Source organism: Tachypleus tridentatus, chromosome 8 (genome assembly GCF_004210375.1).
Source record: "Tachypleus tridentatus isolate NWPU-2018 chromosome 8, ASM421037v1, whole genome shotgun sequence".
NCBI classification, from domain to species: Eukaryota; Metazoa; Arthropoda; class Merostomata; order Xiphosura; family Limulidae; genus Tachypleus; species Tachypleus tridentatus.
Genome location: NC_134832.1, coordinates 5217835 through 5242090, shown reverse-complemented (window position 1 = coordinate 5242090; position 24256 = coordinate 5217835). Strand labels below are relative to the sequence as shown.

At 32.7% G+C, this 24256-nt stretch overlaps 1 protein-coding gene across 3 annotated transcripts in view; it reads left to right on the top strand.

Annotated features, from left to right (window-relative positions):
• Nucleotides 1-2055: 2055 nt before the first annotated feature.
• The window catches only part of LOC143224087 (glycine receptor subunit alpha-2-like), a 57735-nt gene continuing 35534 nt past the window's right edge, over nt 2056-24256 (top strand). For 2 of the 3 annotated variants that reach the window (XM_076452547.1, XM_076452548.1), the window contains exon 1: nt 19407-19669. The gene's annotated coding sequence lies outside the window, so the exon portion shown is untranslated. Of the gene's footprint in view, nt 2254-19406; nt 19670-24256 lie in introns of those variants that run through there. The other variant, XM_076452549.1, reaches the window with a different exon arrangement.

The following is a 24256-nucleotide window of genomic DNA, read 5'->3' as shown; positions in this document are numbered from 1 at the left end:
TTATAATGTTACAGTCAATCCCACTATTCGTTGGTAAAAGAGTAGCCCAAGAGTTGGCAGTGGGTGGTGCTGACTAGCTGGTCTTACACTGCTAAATTACGGACGGCTAGCGCAGATAGCCCTCGAGTAGCTTTGCGCGAATTTCAAAAACAAAAAAATTCTCTACCAATATTAGCCTTTTTTTACATATATAATTAAACACCGGTTGTTTATTTATGGAATTTATTAAGAGGCTATGCATTTACTTTATGGAAATGTGGCAACATGCAAATTTTGAATGATAAATCAACAAAGATAAACAGCTATTGTTTGTGTTCTATCTTCAATGACAGGCCACTTTTGCATTAGGAAAATGTTCGAATAATGTGTTGTAAAGAAATATTTCAAGAAGCAAACTACATCACTACAACAATGGAATGATAGCGAAAACGATAAATTATAAATGTTCCGTACATTTTAGTTAATATATATTATAACATTAAAGTATTGTTTGTTTTTGAATTTCGCACAAAGCTACTCGAGGGCTATCTGTGCTAGCCGTCCCTAATTTAGTAGTGTAAGACTAGAGGGAAGGCAGCTAGTCATCACCACCCACCGCCAACTCTTGGGCTACTCTTTTACCAACGAATAGTGTGATTGACCGTCACATTATAACGCCCACACGGCTGGGAGGGCGAGCATGTTTGGCACGACGGGGATGCGAATCCACGACCCTCAGATTACGAGTCGCACGCCTTAACACCCTTGGCCATGCCGGGCCTAACATTAAAGTAAATTATAATCTTTTATGACAAACAGATAACTCCATTTAAGTTGGCCTGGCATAACCAGGTGGTTAGAGCGCTTGACCCGCAATCTAATGGTGGTGAATTCGGGTTCCCGTTCCACAATACATGCTTGCTTTTTCAGCCTTAAAGGCGTTATAAAGTTACGATCAATCCCACTATACATATGTAAAAGTGTAGCCCAAAAGTTGGCGGTGGATGGTGATGACTAGATCCCTTCCCTTTAGTCTTTCACTACTAAAAGAATTTCAAAACAAACTAAACTCTGTGTCATTGAGGGTGGAGGGTATTTAATGATATAGGCTACCAATAATGCTAAGTGCAGTATTTCTCCATAAATCTTATTTTACTTTTTGAGTAGGTATAAAAAAAAGTTATAATTTTTTTCCAGTCGATGACCTTGGTAAATATTTCTTTAAAAATCATACCTTGTTTTCTACCTTCTTGACAAATGATATAATTTACTTCTGTTGTTTCTATTACTGGCTCCATAGTGGATTTCTTCTATTTTATTGGGATTTGGTTTGATAAATATCCTTAATTCTGAATTTTCTTGGGAATGTCAGTTTTAATTTTGACTTTTTTAACATTTTGATCCTGATTTCTATATGTGTGCATCATTGTTATATAGCACTAAAATTTCGCCTGTATACTCTGGATGAAATATACCATATTAAATTAGTTTTCTACCCTTTCCCTTTTCTAACAAAATGTTTTTAATTAACCCCACCTTCAAATGGAAATTCAGAGTGTAATTCGGTTAAATTTAAGAGGTCCTTATCTTTGATTTCACACTGTTTTTCTTTCATGCTTTAACAGTAGATACAACCCAAATCAAGTTATTACATTACAAGATGTTGAAACAAATGAGTCTAGTTTATTTATTGTTTCTATAAGTAGCGACAAATATAAGAAATTATATTTCTTAAATGGATTATTCGAATCAGTAATTTTAGTTACAAACAGTGTTGAAATAACCGACCACGCCAATTCTAAAAGCACACAAGGATAGTAAATGCTTTATATCCACACATTTTTCTTCTAAATATCACGCCTGATACTATATATTTTTTTCAAAATAAAACATGGTTTGATTCTAGAAGAGCTACGGTTTTTGAACACAAACTGTAATAAAGGCACGAAAGATGATTTAGTATTAATCTGAGTTGCTTTACTTCGTGTGACCACTTTTGGCAAATCTCCAACAAACAGTGTTTGTTTAACTATTGGTTTGTTTTCGTTCCTTTCGCTCCCTAGTGGCACAGCGGCATGTCTGCGGACTCACACCGCTAGAAACCGGGTTTCGACACCAGTGGTGGACAGAGCACAGATAGCTCATTCTGTAGCTTTGTGCTAAAATAGTTCCTTCTACTTATCATTGAATCTTCTCGTGTACCTAGGAGTAATCGAAACAACTCCACACATGCTGATAGTTTGTCCAAATAGAATCTTTAAAAAATGGGAAGTGGTAAGTAAGTATGAAGAATAATTCTGTAAAATGTACATACTTTATTTATTTGTACACATAAAGATAAATATTGTAAGTTGTTGATACAACTGGGATGATTCTTTCTTGATATACTCATCAACTCACTTCACTTAAAAAAACATTGGATATTCCTGTAAAGTTATGTTTAGAGGAATATCCAATGTTTTTTTTCAAACCACGAATTTAAACTATACTTATCATAGAGTACGAAAAATTACCTCTGTTATGCAAAGTCATGTCAGTCGCTATTTTGATTAACAAATACTAACTGTTTTAATTGTAAAAACACAATAAAAGACACTGGGTAATAGCAATCGTTTTCTATGTAAGATACATACGGGAATCTTTCTTCTTTTTCATGTTACACGTAGAGAAGTAAAAACCCTGCAGTCTAATTTCAGAGAGATATTTAGTTTAATATTTCATAATCTTACTTCTTCTTCCTTCTGGTAAATAAATAATTTTTGAAATATTATTATCCAAAAGCGAGAAGTTCTGGGAAGTATTTTGCTTGCATTAGATAAATTTTATACAAATGCTTAGGTATCAAAATTCTAGGGGTAACATAACTTGTGGGTCTTGTTTAGTTCCTTTCACAGTGAACAATGAAGTGAAAAAATTAGATTTTCAGAAACCTAAACGTTAGATATTTCACAAACTCAAATCCCACCTGATCTCAGCTTCCAGTTCTTTAGAAATAGGTAGTCATAAAATATATTTAGTGTGTATCAAAGGGAAGGACCATCCACGTAGTTATTAAAATAGTATTTCACCATTGCTTATGCTAAACCATTGAAGGCTGAAAACTTGTGCGCTAAAATAAAGCCAAGTATATGTAATAATTTTCTAATGAAAGAAAGAAAAACGAGTATTTTAAGGCACCAAAACTGCAAATATGAAACTAAAGTATGAATCACATGAACAAATAAATAAATTAAAATATTTACTAAAAATAGACCAAATAGAAAACATATTTAAGGGTTATCCATGGGGTTTTCAAATCGTTTTACTTCACTGTATAATAACCTAAGTATGGTAAAGCAAAATGGGCTCACAACTCCATAAATATTATTTAAATTTCACAATTTAAAAGGCTCAATGATATTTATTTGCCTTGCTGACCCAAGCTATGCTGATGAGCCTTGAAACGTCATTGCACAGTAAAGGGTAATCACGAGATGCATTTGGCCTCTACATCACATATTCTCTTCTGGGGAAAAGAAATCTTTAACACATTTATATTTGAGGCTAATTATCAACCATCTCGAAGGTCGTTTTGAGTTTACTAAAAACTGGAAGTTAGATCGAAAGAAAGATCAATGTTAGCACAAACTTTTTTTTATACAAGTAGGGTTTTTTTTGGGCCTTATTTTATTTTCGAGAGAATTTGTATGTTTTTTTTAATTTATTTAGAGCAATTTAATATTATGGTAAACGTAAAAACCTTATAGTTATATATCATTTCAGTATCATTTCATCAATGTGTTTTATCTGTTACTTTGAAATTAACATGGAATATTTTATTTTAATGTTTAAGTGAAGTGTACTTAAAATAGAATCTTCAACTACTAGCTAAACGACCACGTCAGATACATGGAGGAATCGTGACAAGATGGATGGTAGCTTATGAGTAGCACTCGTTGTATATTTTTTCCTTGAGCTTTGCAACTGAATTGACTGTCACATTTCTAACGCCCATACCGCTGAAAGTGCAGAGTGTTTTAAGTGGTATCTCGACTTGGATTGTTTGACATGCTAACCATAGGCCATGCAAAGCCCAAAAGTTCTTTAAGACGTGCAGTTTAACTTTGCACTTTCAGTGATATTTTCGGTTTTTTAAGTGATGTTATGTTTGCTTCATTAGATATGGAAATGAACATGATAAAGAGAGCTAATTCATTAGATCTTCTCTGAAGAAATCGAATAGTAAAATACAACGAACGATGTTACATAATCCCCAGGGATTTTCATAAAAATCCCCTTGGAATATATTGACATAATTAGTAAATGAGATTACTGAGAAATATAACCCTCATTATACTGAGAGTTGCGTACACATTTTTTTTTTTATGTTTGAGAGGATTTGTATGTTCATAACATGAATTCCAAGGAAAACAAGATAATCCCGGGAGAATCTTCTGTTCTTTCAATAAATTCCACATAAGACTGTTTATAAAAGTTCCATCACATAATTTTAAACAGTAATACTTTACATTGAACTGGCATTTAATTAGGGTTTTCTAATGTTTTGCTTGTAGCAGGTCGCATAGTGTTTAGAATAGATGTAAAGGTAAAAATGCATCATAACTTAATGCCAATTCGTTGGTATTTAACGCTGGAGGAATTTATTATTAGACTATTAAGACTCAAAGTCAGAGCAACTAAAATAAACATTGTTGGCTTTATTATTCATCTATTACAAAATATTTGCCTCACGTTGTCGGATCATATACGGCATATAGTGGCCCACGGCCACAAGTTGATTAATTCATATTCATGTCACACAGTCAGTGACACCCCCAGTAGCTCAGCGGTATGTCTGCGGACTTACAACGCTAAAAACCGGGTTTCGATATCCGTGGTGGGCAGAGCAAAGATAGTCCATCGTGTAGCTTTGTGCTTAATTCAAAACAACAACAACAAAACAACAGTCAGTGACGCAGAAAAACACAACACCATAACAACAAAAACATTATAAGAAAAAGAGGAATCGATCATGTTAATATCAATACGTGGCTGTTTTAATTTAAGAGGTTGACTTCTAAAGAAATTAAAGTGTAATGTATAATTAGATCATCATTTTTAATAATCTGCAGTTACATACCGAGAAATGTGATAATAACAATGTATATTCGTATAAAGTGATCACACATATTCTATCTGTGCGAAACTACAAAAATATTCCACGCAGATTGACGGTCATTCCCTTAACGTCGATGAATGTCGGTAGAACATTGGTAACTGGCTGCCCTCCATCTATTTAGTAGATCAAAATTCGTAGCAGTGGCAGATAGACTAAATAATTTTGTCATAAATACAAAACACGAATACATCAGATATATTCCATGAAAATCGAAGGCATTATAATCGGAATGGAAAAGAAAAGCTTAAATTTAAAAATTTCTTTATTATCAAAAATCTAGAAACGCTTTAGCGACATCTTACGATTTGAAAATTCATTTCAATGTTTTTGAAATATGTCAATAACTGATAACTGCGAAATGATGAGATTTTAGTGACAGGTACGGAAGAAAAATGTGTTTTCACCTTATGTCTTAAAAAAATGGAGAAAAACATACTTTTCTAAAATCGAAAATTAATATGTTCTGATTATTGTTTGTAAATATGTAAAACTTTTGTATATTAAATGATTATCTGTAATAACCATTATTATAAATTATATTATAAAATTATAAAATTGTGAATCAATCTTGTTGACAAATATCATAAATTTGGTACATACTGACATTTAGTTAACTTCTAAATTTAAATTAAAATTTCCGGCTATTTGAAATCGTAGTATATAATGTGCGTGACATAATAGATCAGAAATTCGTCCAAGGTAAATCAGAACACATATGTTTGTTTATTGATCTAAGATAAGTAAGTTAAATGGGTAGTGTTAGCATCACAATGTGTGTTAAAACATTCTACTTGGAGTTAAGCTTATATTCATGTCGAAGTTTGTGTTGAAATGCTTATTTATAGAACTGGGCCTATTAGCAAAAGCCTATGTCAAATCAACAAGCGTTTCTTTTTATTTTCCTTCTTTCTCTTGACTTTAGTAATTTAATTTAAGATATATACATGCTGTTCTGTTGTTATTAAGATGGTGCTATTAGAACAACGTTATTAATAGCTGTTTTTGATGTTAAGTTGTTGTCTTGGCAACCACTTGCAGTCATTTTTTGTAACTAGGTTATTTCAGATGAGGATGAGCCACAACAAAATATCTGCTAGTGAAGGATTCCACCAAGAAGAGTAGGCTAATGTATCTTTTCAAAAGTGTTCAATGAAACTGGACTCTTGGTCAATTTACGTGTAACAAGACGTAAAAATATCACAATACGAAACATTTATGTTATTATCAGTTTATATCATTTTATGTTATTCTCAAATAAGCATAAACATATTTTTACGTGTACGTATAATCAAAGGTAGAGATGTATGGAAAATGTCTATTTATATTTGATTTGTACTTAATTAATGCTGTTTTAATAACTTTTGGGGTCAGACATGGTCTAGTGATTAGCGTGTACGGATGTAAATCCATTTTCCGTTGCTGCAGAAACTTGCTTCGTACAATGGGCTATAAGAGGGGCAGTCATATCTTACTAAGTAACTCTTGGGTTCACAGTCTATACACCTGCCCATTTTCGAACATTTTATGAATGATTGTTTCCATAAAGCTATTCACTGGCAATTATATGTGAATTTTTGCATCTATTAGAAATTCTTTACATTATTATAACGCACTTTATGCCCCTCCCCCAATAACACAGTGGTATTATACAAAATGTACAACGCTAGAAACTGGATTTCGATACCAATGGTGGCAGAGCATTGTGTAGCTTTTGGTTCAATTTCAAACTAATGAACAAACAAATGAGCTTCACACTTATGTGTGTTTCGTAGAGACACTGCGAATCTGCAATTAAAGGTACAGTATTCTAGCATTAAATATCGGTACCACAGGATCCAGTGTTAGTAATCACTAATACTTCTGCACCCGAGATATATTGAATTCTACCGAATACGAACACATGGAAAAAGCAAAGCTAGTAGGCACCGATGTCACTGTTTTTGCTTAATTTTGTATCCCAGATTGATATCCTCAATGTATCTTTAATTAATGATAACACTGCTTATTTTATTATGTAATATTATGCCGTTATGCTCTATGACACTGCACCATAGAAACTGTAGAAATGTCGAAGGATTTTAGCATTGTGAAATTGAGCAAAATAAATTTCTTAAATGCTTCCTTTTTCAAACATAAAGATGATGAACTAGCTTGTGAATGTTAATATTTTCGATTTTGGTTATCTTTAAGTAAAGTAAAGTTTAAATGTCAAATATTTTGTTTCAGAGCCTGAAGAAAAAAGGTGAAAGAGATTCGAAACGTCGTCTTCAACACTTGTGTTTCTGCAACAAACAGTTGTCGTCCATTCAAATACATTTCATCATGAATACTCTATCTAAACAATCTTGTGAAATAATCTTATGAGTCACAGAAAGAATTAGTGGATTAACGTGTTAGATGTCCACCAAAAATCCATAAATTAACATACCACTTTACACAAATTATGTTTGGTCATTTAATAGGATTCAGAATTTGTGTCTCTAAAACATTTAACATAATTCACTTCACTTGTGTTTCATTGAATCTTAGGAACTGAGTCCCCTTGAGCATAAATAACTCACAAATGACTCAGTGGCTAGTCCGAAGACTTGCAATTTGTGGCAGGCACGGCACAGGTAATCCCTTGTTTAGCTTTGTATCCCTGATACAACATGTAAAATCGTTCAATATTATTTAAAATAAATGAAAATATTTTATTATTGAGACTTTAAAAAAGATAAGTCTTTTTAAGATAAAGTTATTCATTATGAACAGGTATTAATGTGTTTAAATATATTGAATTTTCTAATTGTTTCTGTGTATGTGGGTTCTTTTTGTGCGAAATTAGAAACTATCTCGCTGCATTATGTCCACAGCATGGAATCAAACTCCAGATTTTAGCTTTGTAAGTCCGTAAACTTACTACTGATTCACGATGGGGAGGTTGTGTAGTAAGAAGTATTATCATTAATTCATATGACTTGAAACAATGGAAAAGAAAATAAGCCAAATCGTCATATTCGAAAACTTTAAATTATGCCCTTTTTTCTAAGTATTACGCATAAAGTTTGCTTAAAACTAACGAAATCCCATTATCAACAGTGAAGCTGACAATATCATTTAATTTGGGATAAATTGGTTATTTTTCTTTTCTGAAATATTTTGGTAAAAAAATTATAGATATGGTTAGAAAACTAAACACAGAGGTTGTAGTAGTTTCTTGTTACATGTTATGCATATGCAATTAGTGTAGAGTTTAATTTATTCGTACGACTCTTGTGTCTTATTTAACAATAAGGTAGAGATTGTCGTGTTTGTACGTACCGTTGTTAATGTAAACATGGATTACGTGTTTGTGAAATTCGTTAGTAATACAGGTACATATTATCTTTTCAGTGGATTTCTATGGTAGTACAGGTATAGAATTTTTTGTTTATGTAAGTAAGGAAGCACGTTATATTGATACAATAATAGGTAGGCAAACAACGATTTATAAGGTAAGGAAAAGTTTTATCGATGCCGAAATATGTACTGTGTTCCAGCAAGGTTTGGTAAGTTCTTAGTTAAGAGATTAAACTCTCTACCTGAAACCAACACTTGTTCTCTCAAAACTCTCTGAATTATGTCAGTAGAATAGAAACTTCCAACTAAACAAAAAATATATACTAGTTTCTTTCAGCATAGATCCTTTATTTATCTCGATAATTGTTGAATAAGCCTTACACTCTCTATAAGAAAAAAAGAAGATAATCTGGTAAAAAATTACCTTATGAATCTCACAGAAAACTGCTTAAATAACACTTATTTTCCACATGAAGGCTACTTTTACTGGATTACTCATAGAATTCCTCATCTCCCCTCTACATAGTGATCTCTACCAAGAAACCAGAAATATGGTTAAGATACATAGATGATATCCTCAGCATACAGGATATGTCACATGAAATAGAGTCTAGCAGTTGTCTTCTCTTGTGATTATATAAAAAAGGCAATAACAAGTTACCACCATTATGTATATAGGAAACCATATTTGGTTACCATGCCGCCACACATAAAATCTAATCACCATCTATCACAGAAAATGTCTTCCTACTTCGACTACGTAAATCTTGCTGTACAACTTTGAACTGTCAAGAAGACTTACCAATTGGATTAAATTACTTAAAGAACATAGCACTATCTAGTGGTTTCAAACACAACATCATAGATAGGGCTTGTAGTAAAATTTAAAACTGTAAAAAATATTATCTGAGCTCTAACCTTTAAACTGTCAACAGTAAAAAACACAACAACTTTGTTCCATTTCCGTTTGTGACAGAAACTGATAATGTAATTAGTAGCCGTTTTACAAATTTGATCATTGATAAAAAAATTGTATTAAAAATTAACAACTTATTTTACTACCTAATCCGAAAGAAAAGAATCCCTATTAAACAAAACCAGGGCATATACGGTATCCCATGTGGATGTGGAAAGAAACATGTAGGACAAACGTAACGTCCCTTAGAAACAAGATGCAACGAACACCAATACCACGCCACTTGCGTGGAAGTGATTTCTACTTATCTATCTTAAAATGTCATAAGAATAAAACAGGTGACAAAATACTTTGGGACAAAATTTTTTCATATGCCAACTCAAGACTAAGAGAACAGAAAGAAACTGTTTAAAAACCACAGAAATCATCAAAGCAAACGGTCTTTCACTAAACCGTGATAATGACTTTAGCAGCACAAACCATATTTGTCGAGGTCTTGTCATCGTTCATGTATTTGATCATTTGAACTTTACCTGTATCTTGTCACTTGCCATTTCCATCATATTTAATCCATTTCGTCTTTGCAACGATATATAAATCTTGGATTGGTTAGAATTCCCTCACAGACACCTGAAGAAAATATATTTTGCCTTATAATTTGTACCCAACGACAACTATACCTACTAATACTAATAAGGCCCCGTTCAGTGAAAGTGGGTTTTCCCAGGGTTCTCCCATTCTCACCACCACCAAATAGTATTATAACGTTGGATTATTTGCACACCAATAAAGACCCGTAAAGTGAACCACCCCACTATTGTATCTAAATAAACTACCTCGCTATTATACCTAAATAAACCACCTCACTATTGTATCTAAATAAACCACCTCATTATTATACATAAATAAACCACCCCACTATTATATCTAAATAAACCACCTCGCTATTATACATAAATAAACCACCTCACTATTGTATCTAAATAAACCACCTCACTATTATACATAAATAAACCACCTCACTATTATACATCTAAATAAACCACCTCACTATTGTATCTAAATAAACCACCTCACTATTATACATAAATAAACCACCTCACTATTGTATCTAAATAAACCACCTCACTATTATACCTAAATAAACCACCTCACTATTGTATCTAAATAAACCACCTCACTATTATACATAAATAAACCACCTCAGTATTATACATAAATAAACCACCTCACTATTATACATAAATAAACCACCTCTCTATTGTATCTAAATAAACCACCTCACTATTATACATAAATAAACCACCTCACCATTATATCTAAATCAAATTTCCTGGTGCGGAGTAAAGGAAGATCTTATAATCCTCAAACATCCCGGATACCAAAGGGTTTGAATCACATAATTTTGATCTAAACGGTTTTTCATCTAAATAACTACCAGGTTAGTTAGTTAGTGATCAAGTCCAAAGTTCTGCTGAAACATGTAGTATATTTCGCCATCAGTAACCTTCTCCTTAACCTTATAAATTGTTATTTGCCTACCTATTACAGATAATTCTTGTTTTGGGGAGATACGGGAACATACAGGTTATCGCTATTTACTATGGTACAGTACAGGTATAGACTATGGTTATTTGTAGAACTGTTGAAGGCTAAACTATCTATTAGTTTTTTAGGGTTTTTTCGTGTAATACAGGTATAGATTACTGCTCTTTTGTTGGTAATTTTGTAGTACAGGTATAAATTACTGTATTTTTGTGGTTTTCTTGGTAATGCAGATATGGAGTACTGTTTTTGTAGGTTATTTCGTAATACAGGTATAAATTACTATTTGTTGTAGGTTTCTTTGTAATACAGATATAGATTACAGGTTTTTTTTGTTTATTTGGTAATACAGGTATAGATTTCTGTGTTTTGTAGGTCCTTATTTATTACAAGTATAGATCACCGTTTACGTGTTAATTCCTTTGCAGCACAGGTGTAGATTACTGTTTGTTTGTGGGTTACTTTGTGATACAGCAATAGATCACTGTTGTTGATTTTTTTCTCGAGTTTTTGGTAATATAAGTATAGACTATAGTTCTTTGTGACTTTGTTGACAGTATGAATATGCATTTTCGTTCTTTGTGTGTTTTTAGCGATCTTACAAGTTAATTTGCTGATAGTTCCCTACAAACACAAACCCTCTTTTTCAAAAGGATACACTAAAGATTGCCACTTTCAATTAGATACAATAATAAATAGCTTTTGCTGACCCATTTCAAACTATCACACGAATGAAAGATCTAGGCAAGTTAGATAGATTACTTTTAAGTTTAACTTTATATAGTAACTACTAACATCAGGTGGACATCAAACGGAGATTTATTCTTTTTCAATGGCATGGTTTTTACAAACTATTTTTCTTTCATGACGAATAATTGTACTCATAAAGTTTTATAATCACAATAGCTACCTATTTTCCGAAATGCGTTATCTTCAAAAAAACAAAACAAATGCGTTTATGAGACTTACGATGTCTTTAACATGAGATGGTTAAAAGTAAAATCATTATCACACAGCAAAAAATAATGACTCGGATGCATGCTTTATCTAAAATAAACTACGGCCAGGCAGGGCCAGGTGGATTAAGGCGTTTGACTCGGCATATGAGGGTCGCGGGTTCGAATCCCACAAGCACCAAACATCCTAGCCCTTTCAGCCATGGGGGCGTATAAGGTGTTTGTCTATCCCATTATTCGTTGATAAAAGAGTAGCCCAAGAGTTGGCGGTGGATGGTGATGACTAGTTGTCTTTCCTCTAGTCTTACACTGCTAAATTACGGACGGCTAGCGCAGATAGCCCTCGTGTAGCTTTGCGCGAAATTCAAAAACAAAATAAACTAATCAATGTGCAGAAATCTCATAGGAAGAAAAACATTTTTAGCAACATTAATGAAATTTTATTACAGTTGTGATGTTTATATGTATTTAAAATTATGGTTATTTATTTTTTGTATCAGCGATTATAAAACTTTAACATTCTGTTATTTGAATATTTGATCGTCTAATTGCAAATGAAGTAAACTAAACATTCAAGAAATAGTTAAAATATTTGTATTTTTGCAAACTATTTTTAACACGTTATTCTTTCTCACAAGGTTTCATCCTATAATTTAGCTAAATACAGAAACAATTTATAAGATTCTGTGTTTGTTAATGAATAATTTATAATCTGATTCTAGTGTTCCCAGCCGTGGGGCGTTATAATGTGCCCAAGAGTTGGCGGTGGGTGGTGATGACTAGCTGCCTTCCCTCTAGTCTTACACTGCTAAATTAGGGATGAATATCTTATCAAGTTGAACTAATTTCTAGAGTTAATTAACATGAATAAGAAATAATCATGAGGTTTAGTTCCACACTAACCTTGACAGAATTGCTCTTAACTCATGCTATGTAAAAATGTTTACAATAAAAATAACTTACTTGTATAACTTATAATAAGAGCACAAGTAAAATGAACCCAAAGTACTTCTTCAAAGTTTCTTAAAACCACAATCGGTTTCATTCACCGTTTTTCAAATTATTTAAAAAAGTAATTAATACGTGTTTTATGTAGTGTTGTGCCAAAATAATTCGTATCCAAATTGAATAATGTTTTATCGTTGGGTTGAAGATATTATTGCTTTTAATGCTAACAGTTTAGTTACTTAGTCTTTTCTTAAGAGCACTTTACAACAACATCAGTTTCTGTGTAGCTATATGACACTCCAGTTATGACAATACATCTTTTGAAATATAAGTTGTCAATGAGAGCTTTTCAAAAATGGTTTTGTAAACGTTGAGAGGTATATTAAACATTATTGTGTTACAAAATACAATCAATATTCTCATACTTAATACAAATTATCAGTAACAACATAAAACTAATCTTATAAAATTTTATTATATTCACTTGGATCGTTCTAATCCACATTAATATGGATTTGTATATTTAATTTTTATTGGTATGATTTAGTTATAATGATTAGTGGCGTTTCTAGAATCAAACCCCAGATAAGCTGAGTAAAGAAATAAATCTCTACTGGTTAGAATTTTTTTTATCAGAAATAATTTGTTATTTCTTACACGTCAAACTGAAACTGTGTTCGAATCTTTCTATAATTTAGTCTGAACTTTTTTTTATCGGACTATTAACAAGCACTGATCCTAGCATGTCGTCCTCAGAGACAGAATTAATCAATAAATACATCTGTCTGGCCTAATGCAACTTTGACTGGTGTTTCTTTTAATAAATAAATAAATTTAGCGAACATTTGTAACACTTTTTAGTTTTTTAGATAAAACAACAATGGAAAAAGTTCACTTAGTTAATTATTTTATAATTTTGTGATTTTATAGATTTGAAAAATTATGGGCTCGTTTATATAATACGGTTATGATATTCGTTTTTTCAAATGTTCCATGAAACCTTAATTTCGTGAAGAAATATATAAGTCTGTCTCAAAGTACAAAATTTCCTGGTTTAAAGAAAAACAAAGTTCATTAATTTTTAAGTAAATCTTAACTTACTTGAAAACGACTGTTAAGTTTTAGAACTCAGTGTTGAAAAGTAAAATAAAAACGATAACCTGTATCCCAAGACTATTGGTGTTAAAACATTTATTAAAACAGAGAACAACGTTTTGATCTTCTTAGGTTATCTTCAGGTTAACAAAGTTAACAAGTTAGGTTAGTTAACAAAGTTAAGTTTTAATAGCCGTACCAGCGGTCTTTAGATATATTTTTACTTCAAGTGGGTTTCTCGTCATCACGAAAAAAATAACCTAATGCAATTGACGGTTTATGCATAATGTAAATCAGATGAGCCCACGTACAGAAGAGAAGGATATTCTGTCTTCGTAGTAAAAATAAGAAATAACAGACCTCATATATCACAAAGGGTTTATTCAAAAGTTAGTTAATATCGTGAAGATTACGAAGGTTTTACAGTGATTTTAACTATATTTATACGTTAAGATGGCTGAACGTGATTTTAACTTATTAGAAGTTTTAGTGTGTTATGTTTATGTGATCTTTATTAAATAATTCGTTTGATTTATTTTGAATTTCGCCCCAAACTACACGAGGTCTATCTGTGCTTGCCTTTCTTAATTTAACAGCGATAGACTAGAGGGAAGTCAGCTGGTAAATACCACCAACCGCCAATTTTTCGGTTAATCTTTTGCTAAAAAATTGATCATAAAATTACAACGCCCCTACGGCTAAAACTTTGTATATTAAGTGATGGGATTTTGAGCCCGCGACTATTAGAGCGTGAGTTGAACACCCTAGCCAGCTGATCGTAGATGATGATAGAACAACCCTGCCGAAACGTTGCATATTTTTAATAACGTTTCATTTACAACTCATTGGAGCCAGCTCCAAACTCTGTGTGCACAAAAAAAATATTTGTTTTTTTATTAAACCCGCTAATTGTATTTATGGTCTAACAGGCTGAGTTTGTTTGTTTGTTTTGAATTTCGCGCAAAGCTACTCGAGGGCTATCTGCGCTAGCCGTCCCTAATTTAGCAGTGTAAGACTAGAGGGAAGGCAGCTAGTCATCACCACCAACTCTTGGGCTACTCTTTTACCAACGAATACTTGGATTGATTGTCACATTTTAACGCCCCCGTGGCGGAAAAAACAAGCATGTTTGGTACGACGGGGATTCGAACCAGCAACACTCAGATTACTAATCGAACGCCTCAACCCACCTGGCCATGCCGGGCTTATTAATGTAAATTTTGCAACTGAACGTGATGAGCATGTGTTTTCTTATAGCAAAGCTACATCGGGCTATCTGCTGAGTCCACCAAGAGGAATTGAACCGCTCATTTTAGCGTTGTAAATCCATAGACTTACCGCTGTACCAGCGGAAATGGATGTGGCGGACATAGAGTTGCTAAAATAGTATTATTTTATTTGTTTGTTTTTTTTCGCACAAAGCTACTCGAGGGCTATCTGTGCTAGCCGTCCCTAATTTAGCAGTGTAAGACTGGGAAGGCAGCTAGTCATCACTACCCACCGCCAACTCTTGGGCTACTCTTTTACCAACAAATAATGGGATTGATCGTCACATTATAACGCCCCCACGGCTGAAAGGGTGAGCATGTTTGGCGCGACTGGGATGCGAACCCCCGACCCTCAGAATACGAATCGCACGCCTTAACACGCTTGGCCATGCCGGGTCAATAGTATTATACACTCTTCTTCTTGAAAACACCCTAAAGCATTGAATTAAAAGCGTATTTTTAAAAATATAATTGGTCTAATTCTGATACCTTAATATCAATTATAGTTCTGCAGTGACTTGGTGATTAGAACTCTCCATTCTCAATCTATGGATCTCAGGTTCGAATATTATTTCTGAACAAAATCATTCTTTCAGCCGTTTTAGTCACTTTTCAGTTAGCGATACCTCTTGTGTTTCTGGCGAGGCATTCAACAAATGGAAAACAATATTACAGCAAATATTACTAATAATTTCTAATCACATGTAATGTCAAAAGTATGTAAATATATATTACGAAAACTATAAATAAGAATAGATTTTATGTTTATTCCATAAATTACCTAACTGAATTACACTACTATTAATTGAAGGTTCGATTCAAATACAAGTAATGTTGAAATACGAGAATTTATTCTCATATAATGGAGAAAACCTATGTTGGTTGTACGGATTATTTAAGTACTCACTCTTTATAAAACATCTCCAAAGGGTAAACATGAGAGCATATGATACTAAAATGCGGGACTCGATCTTTATGGTGGTGGACATATCGTAAATAGTCCGTTATGCGACAAATCGAACAAAAATGTTTTGAAGAATCATAAAAATAAGTTATCAGAAATTTGTTAGTAAGCTACAGACTAATTTAATGTACCTTTATAAAACCAATAAGATAACCATGATTTCCAATGTATAAAAGTACCGTAGTTATAAATATTCGTACAAGAACCATAGAAAAACAATAATTTGATATTAAATTCAAACAACCGAAAGAGATCCAATCTTGTGTAAAAATGTGAATTTTGAACATTTATTTTTGGTCTGTTGTTAATTTTTACACTTTACTATTAATTTATTATTCTCCTATGAGTGAGACCAAGCACTGTTTACTCGATATAACTGTTTCTATCTCTTTATGCCATCATAGTCCAATAATAACGAAACATCTTTAAAATGAGTATGTTTCTCTTAAGATAAAAATCCAGAATATCAGTTTTAAGTTCACTCTAACTGTAACTGAGATACCAATAAGCTGCAATCACTTATTCTTTTTTCTGAGAAAGAAAGTAGTTTTTTATAAATAAATAAATTCTAATCCATTATTTGTTGATTGGCACTTCACCCACACGTCCATTTCAACAAGTTAGTTAGTTCCACAGCTGGATGCCTTGAAGTTCATGAGTAACTGCGTGCCACGTAATGGTCTGTGAAGTTCTGTAGGGTTTTTAATTGCTTTTTAGAATCTAACATGCATCTACAGTGACAGAGGTAGTGAGTATAAGATGAGTCTCTGCTTCTTTGTTTCTTAAAGTTCCACCAGGAATATGACGTAAGTTGCGCACTGATTAATTAGGTTAAAATGTCCAGAAAAATATCTAGGTTCCAAAACTTTACAAACATGATCGTTGAATAAGAAAATAATATAATATATTTTTTTATAAATATGGTATAGTTTTGTTACTAGAAATACCATTGCTATTTTATCACGAAACTCCAAGAAAATGTTTAACAACGTGCCATACATCACCTTGTCTTTCGAAAGTTCAATTGTTTAAATTGCAGTTGTTTATTTCCTAAAATATTTTAATAGTATTCTTGTATTAACATGCTTTTATGTAAAAAGTTACTTTTATCACACTGTCTATATGTGTATATATTACACTAAGATGAGATAATAAAAATGTCTATTCGTTACAGAAAGGATACCAAATTCTCTTATATACATGCGTGATTAGAATTGCTTTGCACGTGCTGAAAGTTGTGTAAAATAACCTGTAGGGTTATTTGGTTATTGATTTATGTTTCTCCCAACTTCTGTGTCCAAGTAAGATAATACTTTTCGGTTGTATAGCTACAATCACAGACTGAAATAATTTCGCGTTTTTTTGTAAGACGGTCTGTGGTGTATAAATAACATTCAATGGCTCAGGAGGTGCATGGTTTGCAGTGGTGGAGAGAGCTTGTGTGCGTTATCGAGGTAATAAGAACAGTTCAAGAGCCAGTAGTGGTGGGTAGTTTATTGTTTAGCTATCGTCTCTCTAGTTCAGTGGTTCCCAACCAGGGGTGCTGGCACCCCTGTGGGGTGCGAGATAACTTTTCAGTTTTTTTTTTTATATTAAGGGTACTGTCCTATATATTCAAAAAATATTTTAAATTATAAATAATTACTGTGAGGGGTGCGAGAACATATTAAATTTTTTTACAGGTGCGGGGCATAAAAAAGTTGAGAACCACTACTCTAGTTAATCAGTTCACAGTTGAGTTATTGTATAGCTTTACACAAATTTTCGAAAAAAAATCAAAACAAAGTCGAAACCTTTAGAAACTGGGAAACAAAATAATGAGATTTAAAAATTAAGGACAATTGAAAATGTATAATAACTTTCAATTATCAACTGATGTTTAAAAACAGTTCAATTAAACAGATAAAAAGTATATTTGCGCTAAGATCTCATAATAAGTTTAGGAGATTTACAGTAATAATTAAATTATTCTCACCAAATCCTCCTCTTCTTCGGATTCATTTGGATCAAAGAAATACATTTTACGATTTTTGTTTGAAAATGATTAAATGTGCAAAAAATACATTCTTGCATTTTAGTCGTTCAATAGATCGAACACACTTAATGTATCAAAGTTACCAATTGCTATAGAATATTCACTTGAAATATAAAAAAATAGTCTACCTAACTTCAGATGAACTGAACTGAATAAATGGCCAAACTTACAAGCCAGAAAAAGTTAACAAATACAAGTTGTTTACATTATATTGAATGAGTTGTAGTGTATACATATGTTTAAAATTTAAAAATTCCATTATATTATAACAATTAAATCTCTTACGTTATTAGTAATACGAATGAACTTAATTTATAAACGGTAGAGTCTAATTCCAGTATTTTAACCACACCTTAAAACAAGAAAAACATTTCATAAAGTATTGTTAGTAAAATTAAACTGTTTATCACATTGGACTGTTTCCGGAGAAATGCAAGTAACCTTAGCTTGTTTCCGATGGGGCAGCAGTAAAATTATGGACGTACAATACTAAACCCGGGGTTTAATCTGTGAGGTGGACAGTTCCCAGATAGTCTATTGTGTAGCTTTGAGGTAATACAAGCAAACACTACATGTTTATTTTTTTAAAACGTAAAAAAATAAATTTAATGTACTATTAAAATAGTATAGTATAATATGTATTTTTATCATTTCAAGGAAAATATGAATTCTACTTTCAGAATTGTACAGATAAATTAAGTAGAAAATCCATTCTGGAAAAACAATCTTATCACTATGGCGAATACAGTTTTTAACTCTGAAGGCAGGCTCGGCATGACCAGGTGATTAAGGCACTCGACTCGTAACCTGAGTTTCGCAAGTTTGGATCCCTGTCACACCAAACATGCTTCCCCCTTTCAGCCGTGGAGGCATTATAGTGTTAGATCAATCTCGCTATTCGTTGGTAAAAGAGTAGCCCAAGAGTTGACGTTGGGTGGTGATGATTAGCTACCTTCCCTCTAGTCTTGCACTGATAAATTAGGGACAGCTCGTGCAGCTTTGCGCGGAATTGAAAACAAACAAACAAACTATGTTAAGTGAGTGCTTCACTCTGTTCATCTTCTATCATCCAGCACTTTTAGCAGTCACCAAGATACTATGTATTTTCTTGACAAACACATAGCTCGAGCAATTTGCGCACACTCGCAGTTAGGTGGTCGATCTCTTCATACTTAAGCCCGTCTCACAAACGTATTTTTCAGAAACTAAGCATAATCTGTCTTCTCGTGAGCACTTCAGAATGAGAAACGGCGAAAGTTGACAACAATGATCAAACTTTCTCCGCAAGTTTTGTTTTCTTGTAATATTTTATGCAGGCAAGTTTAGTTATACTAGCATAACCTTGTTTGTATGCTTATAACGTAAAACTAAAGAAAACAACATGAGTAGACGGATTAATTGACCGTATATACATCCATAGTTGTCGAATCTGTTGTGTATAAAGACTTCGGACATTGTGCTTCGACTTGCCAACTCTTATTTTGGTATGTCTTAAGTACTAATTTTTTAATCTAATATGAATACTTTGAATCAATAACTGTAAATGATAAATATATCTTAGTAAATGTATATATATATATATCTGTCTAAACTCTGAATATAGTGATACATCATATACGCAGCAAAATAAACAAACTTGGTATTACTTACATACTTTCAGGTAACTCAGAGATGATTCACATTGAATCAAGAACCAAACCGATGCAGATTCACTTTTACAGCATGTGAATAAAATGACGCAATGCGAATTATACCAAAATACTGTGTTTATGAAACATCATATATTGTTTAAACTAAAGTAGAATTGTTTTTTTCATTGAAATATTTTAGGATAGTTTCCTCGTATCTCGAATATTACATCAGTTCAAGAGCTAACACTAAAAATTATTATTGTTTAACAAGATCTTTAATGTGAAATATCTCATATAAAGAAAGTGATGTGTAAATCAGGATATTTGTAATATCAAGTAGTTTAAATGGAATTAGAAAATCTGTTATCTTTAAGGATGACAAAACATGGTAAGTATCATCGACAACAGATGACATTGAGTAATGGGAAATGAGCTATGAGAACAAAAGAGTCCTGATAAAAAGGAGTAGATAACCTTTAACTGATCGAATTTCTTTTTCATTCGCTGTTGATGTGTATGGTTTCATAAATAACTATTTATTTACAGCTAAAAAGAAGTAGATAAATGGCATAGCTAAGTAGACAAACAATGAATTAAAACAAGAGACAATTCGCACGCTGCCGATTACGGGCATCGAACTCCGGTGTTTAGTATTGTAAGTCTGCCGACATACCGCTCTGCCACTGGGGACCTCATACGATGTTAATTACTAAGTATTTGATATATTTCTTACCAAAACTAATGCGGCATTTTATTTTCGTATTCTGGATGGGAAACGTCTTCTCTGTTGGGTTTTAATTAATCGATTAATTGAAACTCTTGAACATCATTACCGATAATGAACGGCATACATTGTGATAATAAATAACCAATTTGAAATATTTAGTGATTAACATAGAGGTTAGTCTACCTGTTAAGGTTAATATAATTTCTAGGGGATAAAAAATATTACGATTTTGAACTTAGTATTCCTGCTGCTATGCTTACTAAAATAGTTAAATATTTTGTATATTTAAAAGTCAATGTAGGTATACAGTTTGAGGCAATTTAGCTCAGTAACTTCGCGCTCGCAACTAGTAAAGTTACCCCGATTGTCAAAGTTTACCCAGCTTTATGACAGTGACCATATGAAAGATCAAGCAGAGATGGACTGCAATAAAATGTTTCACCAATCTTATCTGTTCGTGCTAATAAAATTAAAGATCAGTACCAGAACCGGTATAGTTAGGAATTTCATCTTTCGATAGCCATATATTTGATACTTTCTTAAATCCAACTATAACTTTTGCAAATTAACGATTGCTCAGTGAGATTTTTGTTGTTTAATTGGTACTTTCTGATCTTGTGTTACACTTTGACAAGCCTAAAGGCAAATACATCAGTTTTGGAACACACCTCCTACAGTGGGTTAACATTAAGGTTAAACTCGGCCCGGCATGGCCAAGCGTGTTAAGGCGTGCGACTCGTAATCCGAGGGGCGCGGGTTCGCATCCCCGTCGCGCCAAACATGCTCGCCCTTTCAGCCGTGGGGCCGTTATAATGTTACGGTCAATCCCGCTATTCGTTGGTAAAAGAGTAGCCCAGGAGTTGGCGGTGGGTGGTGATGACTAGCTGCCTTTCTTCTAGTCGTACACTGCTAAATGAGGGACGGCTAGCACAGATAGCCCTCGAGTAGCTTTGTGCGAAATTCAAAAAACAAACAAACAAAGTTTAAACTCACACAATGTAAAGAGCTGCTGTAAGTTACTGAAAACTTTACAGTAACTGACTACATTTGAAGGATACAATGTGTTACCGTAATGTTTAGTGTAATACACCATGTTTCATATTTACTGTGATTTACTTAGTTGGATTTTTTTTCAGTAACATGTCTCGCTGCTCTAATTATAATGATTCATTCTATCAACATATCGTAATTTGTTTTCAATAACGATATAGAAAACTTTCAAAAGTGTTTTTTTATCCGAGATAATAAAAGGTATGACGTATATTAATTTCGATCTAAAATGATGTTTTTAAGCGTTCACGTTATGGTGCTCCGTGTTATAATTGCTGGTGTACAATCACCTATATAACAGTGAATAAATTATTCACAATAATAAATGTTTTATTATTGATTATAATAAAAACGTATGATATCTTGCTGTTGATTTAAGTGTCATAATTATCTTTAGTTTGCAAACTTTCCGTGTAATGATTCTTATATTTTGTGAATCATCATAAGTAATTTTTATTTCCAAATTATTGGAAAATTTTAAATAAAAAATCAACAGTTTTCTAAATATTTTATAAATAATAACAATTTCATTTGTTGTATTTGCAAGGCTTCGCATGACTAGGTTGTTAAGGCACTCGACACGTAATCCTCGGACTCGAATCCCCGTCACAACAAATATGCTCGCCCTTTGATCCTTGGGGCATAATAAAGCTACGGTCAATCCCACTATTTGTTGGTGAAAGGGTAGGTCAAGAGTTGGGGGATAGTGGTGATGACTAGCTGCCTTCCTTCTAGTCTTACACTCCTAAATTTGTGAAGGCTAGTTCAGATAAGGATATTGTTAATATTTTGTAAGTCAGACACATCTCACACATCTGTCAAAACAGGCAGTTGCATACTTCGATTTTAGGCCCAAATTTGATTGCATTTTATATACGGTCTTAACAACTAACATTATTTTTCAAATGAAGATACACACTTGATTGAACCTAAGGGATCTCTCATATATGCAGTAACTACTTGAAGTCTTATAGATATGGTTAGGTGGATAATGTAACTTTCTAAAGAAGTGCGATTTTTATTTCTTACAAGGAAAGTGCTCTTTATGTGATCACACCTTATATTCTTTTAAAGTAAAACCTCGTGAGTTGGTGGTGAATTTGTTCATAGTCTGTGTAATCATTTACTTTTTTTATTAATTTGGAGTTTTATGAGATAATGAGTGTTTGAGAGAAGCTCTTGACATGATAATTTTATGTTTAAAATAAATTTATCAACTATAGAATCAATTATAGCAGTACTGAATAACAAATAAATCAGACATTTAAAGCTAATGTATATATATATATATATTTATAGTAAAAAAATAAGTAAATTGTAATATTCATGGTAATTTACTATAGATGTTGTTACAGCAATTATTTAGGTTAATGATTTGCATTTTATGATTTTACACTAAAGATAATGCTTGCTGTAAAATATACAGCAATAACATGTAAAAATGATTTACAATAAATTTTATGCTGCTGTATAGTTTACAGCAAGTTGATGGCAACTTTGCTGCTAGAAGTTTACTCTACAATTTAGAGTAATCTTTTAACATTAAAATCCGAAATTTAATTTCCCACAGTGGAGAGAGTGCAGATAGTTCACTGTGTAGCTTTGCGCTGAAAAATAGAAGCAACAACAATTTAGAACATAGTAACAGAAGTAACATTCCAAAAAAATAAATCAGTAAACATTGTATACATTTTACTTATGGTTTTCTCTCATTGCTCCAATACTGATTTTACACCAGTTAGTTTGTGTGTACTTAGAAAAAGAACTTTGATGTCATTTTTTACAATGACAAAGAAACAACGTATTCACTGAAAAACTCCATAATTAAAGGTAAAATTCATGTTATAGAAAGTTCTTGTGTCTATACACTGTCTTCGTTATTTAGTACACAAATTTAGCTGTTATTTCGTAGGCACATCTTACAATTAAAACCATGTTTTGGTAAGAAATATTTTTTAATTTGTTTAGGAATAAATTTGATCCCAAGTTACACGAGACTTATAAACGTCAGACTATACTGTTACGTAAATAATTACATTTTTTGCGATGTGTTCGACTTCATCACCTATTTAGTTAAGCTTAATTTAATTACATGACCAAACAGTTTAAAATGTTGAAGAATGCCAGTAATGTTATTTTATCATAGATTACTCTAGTCATTAAAGCTGACTTATGTTTAAGACGACTTAATTATGAATGTTGAATTTAAATAATCCATTTTTTGTCATTTACTACTAAACATCTAAGCATGCAGACAAGTTTAACACTATTAACAAAGCCAGGCAAAATATAAAAGAACCCTTGAAATCTAATGACATCACTTTTTTTTCTGTACTCTCACTCAAAAATGATGCATTGCAAATTCTTATCAAAAGCTTAAACCAGCAATTTCACAAGTATAACAGCCAGGCATGGCCAAGTGGTTAAGACATTTAACTCGTAATATGAGGGTCGCGGGTTCGAATCCCCCTCATACCAAACATGTTTTCCATTTCAGCCGTGGGGGTGTTATAATGTTACCGTCAATCCCACTATTTGTTGGTAATAGAGTAGCCCAAGAGTCGGCGGTGGGTGGTGATGACTAGCTGCTTTCCTCCTAGTCTTACACTGCTAAATTAGGAATGGCTAACCCTCGAGTACTTTTGCGCAAAATTCAAAGCAAA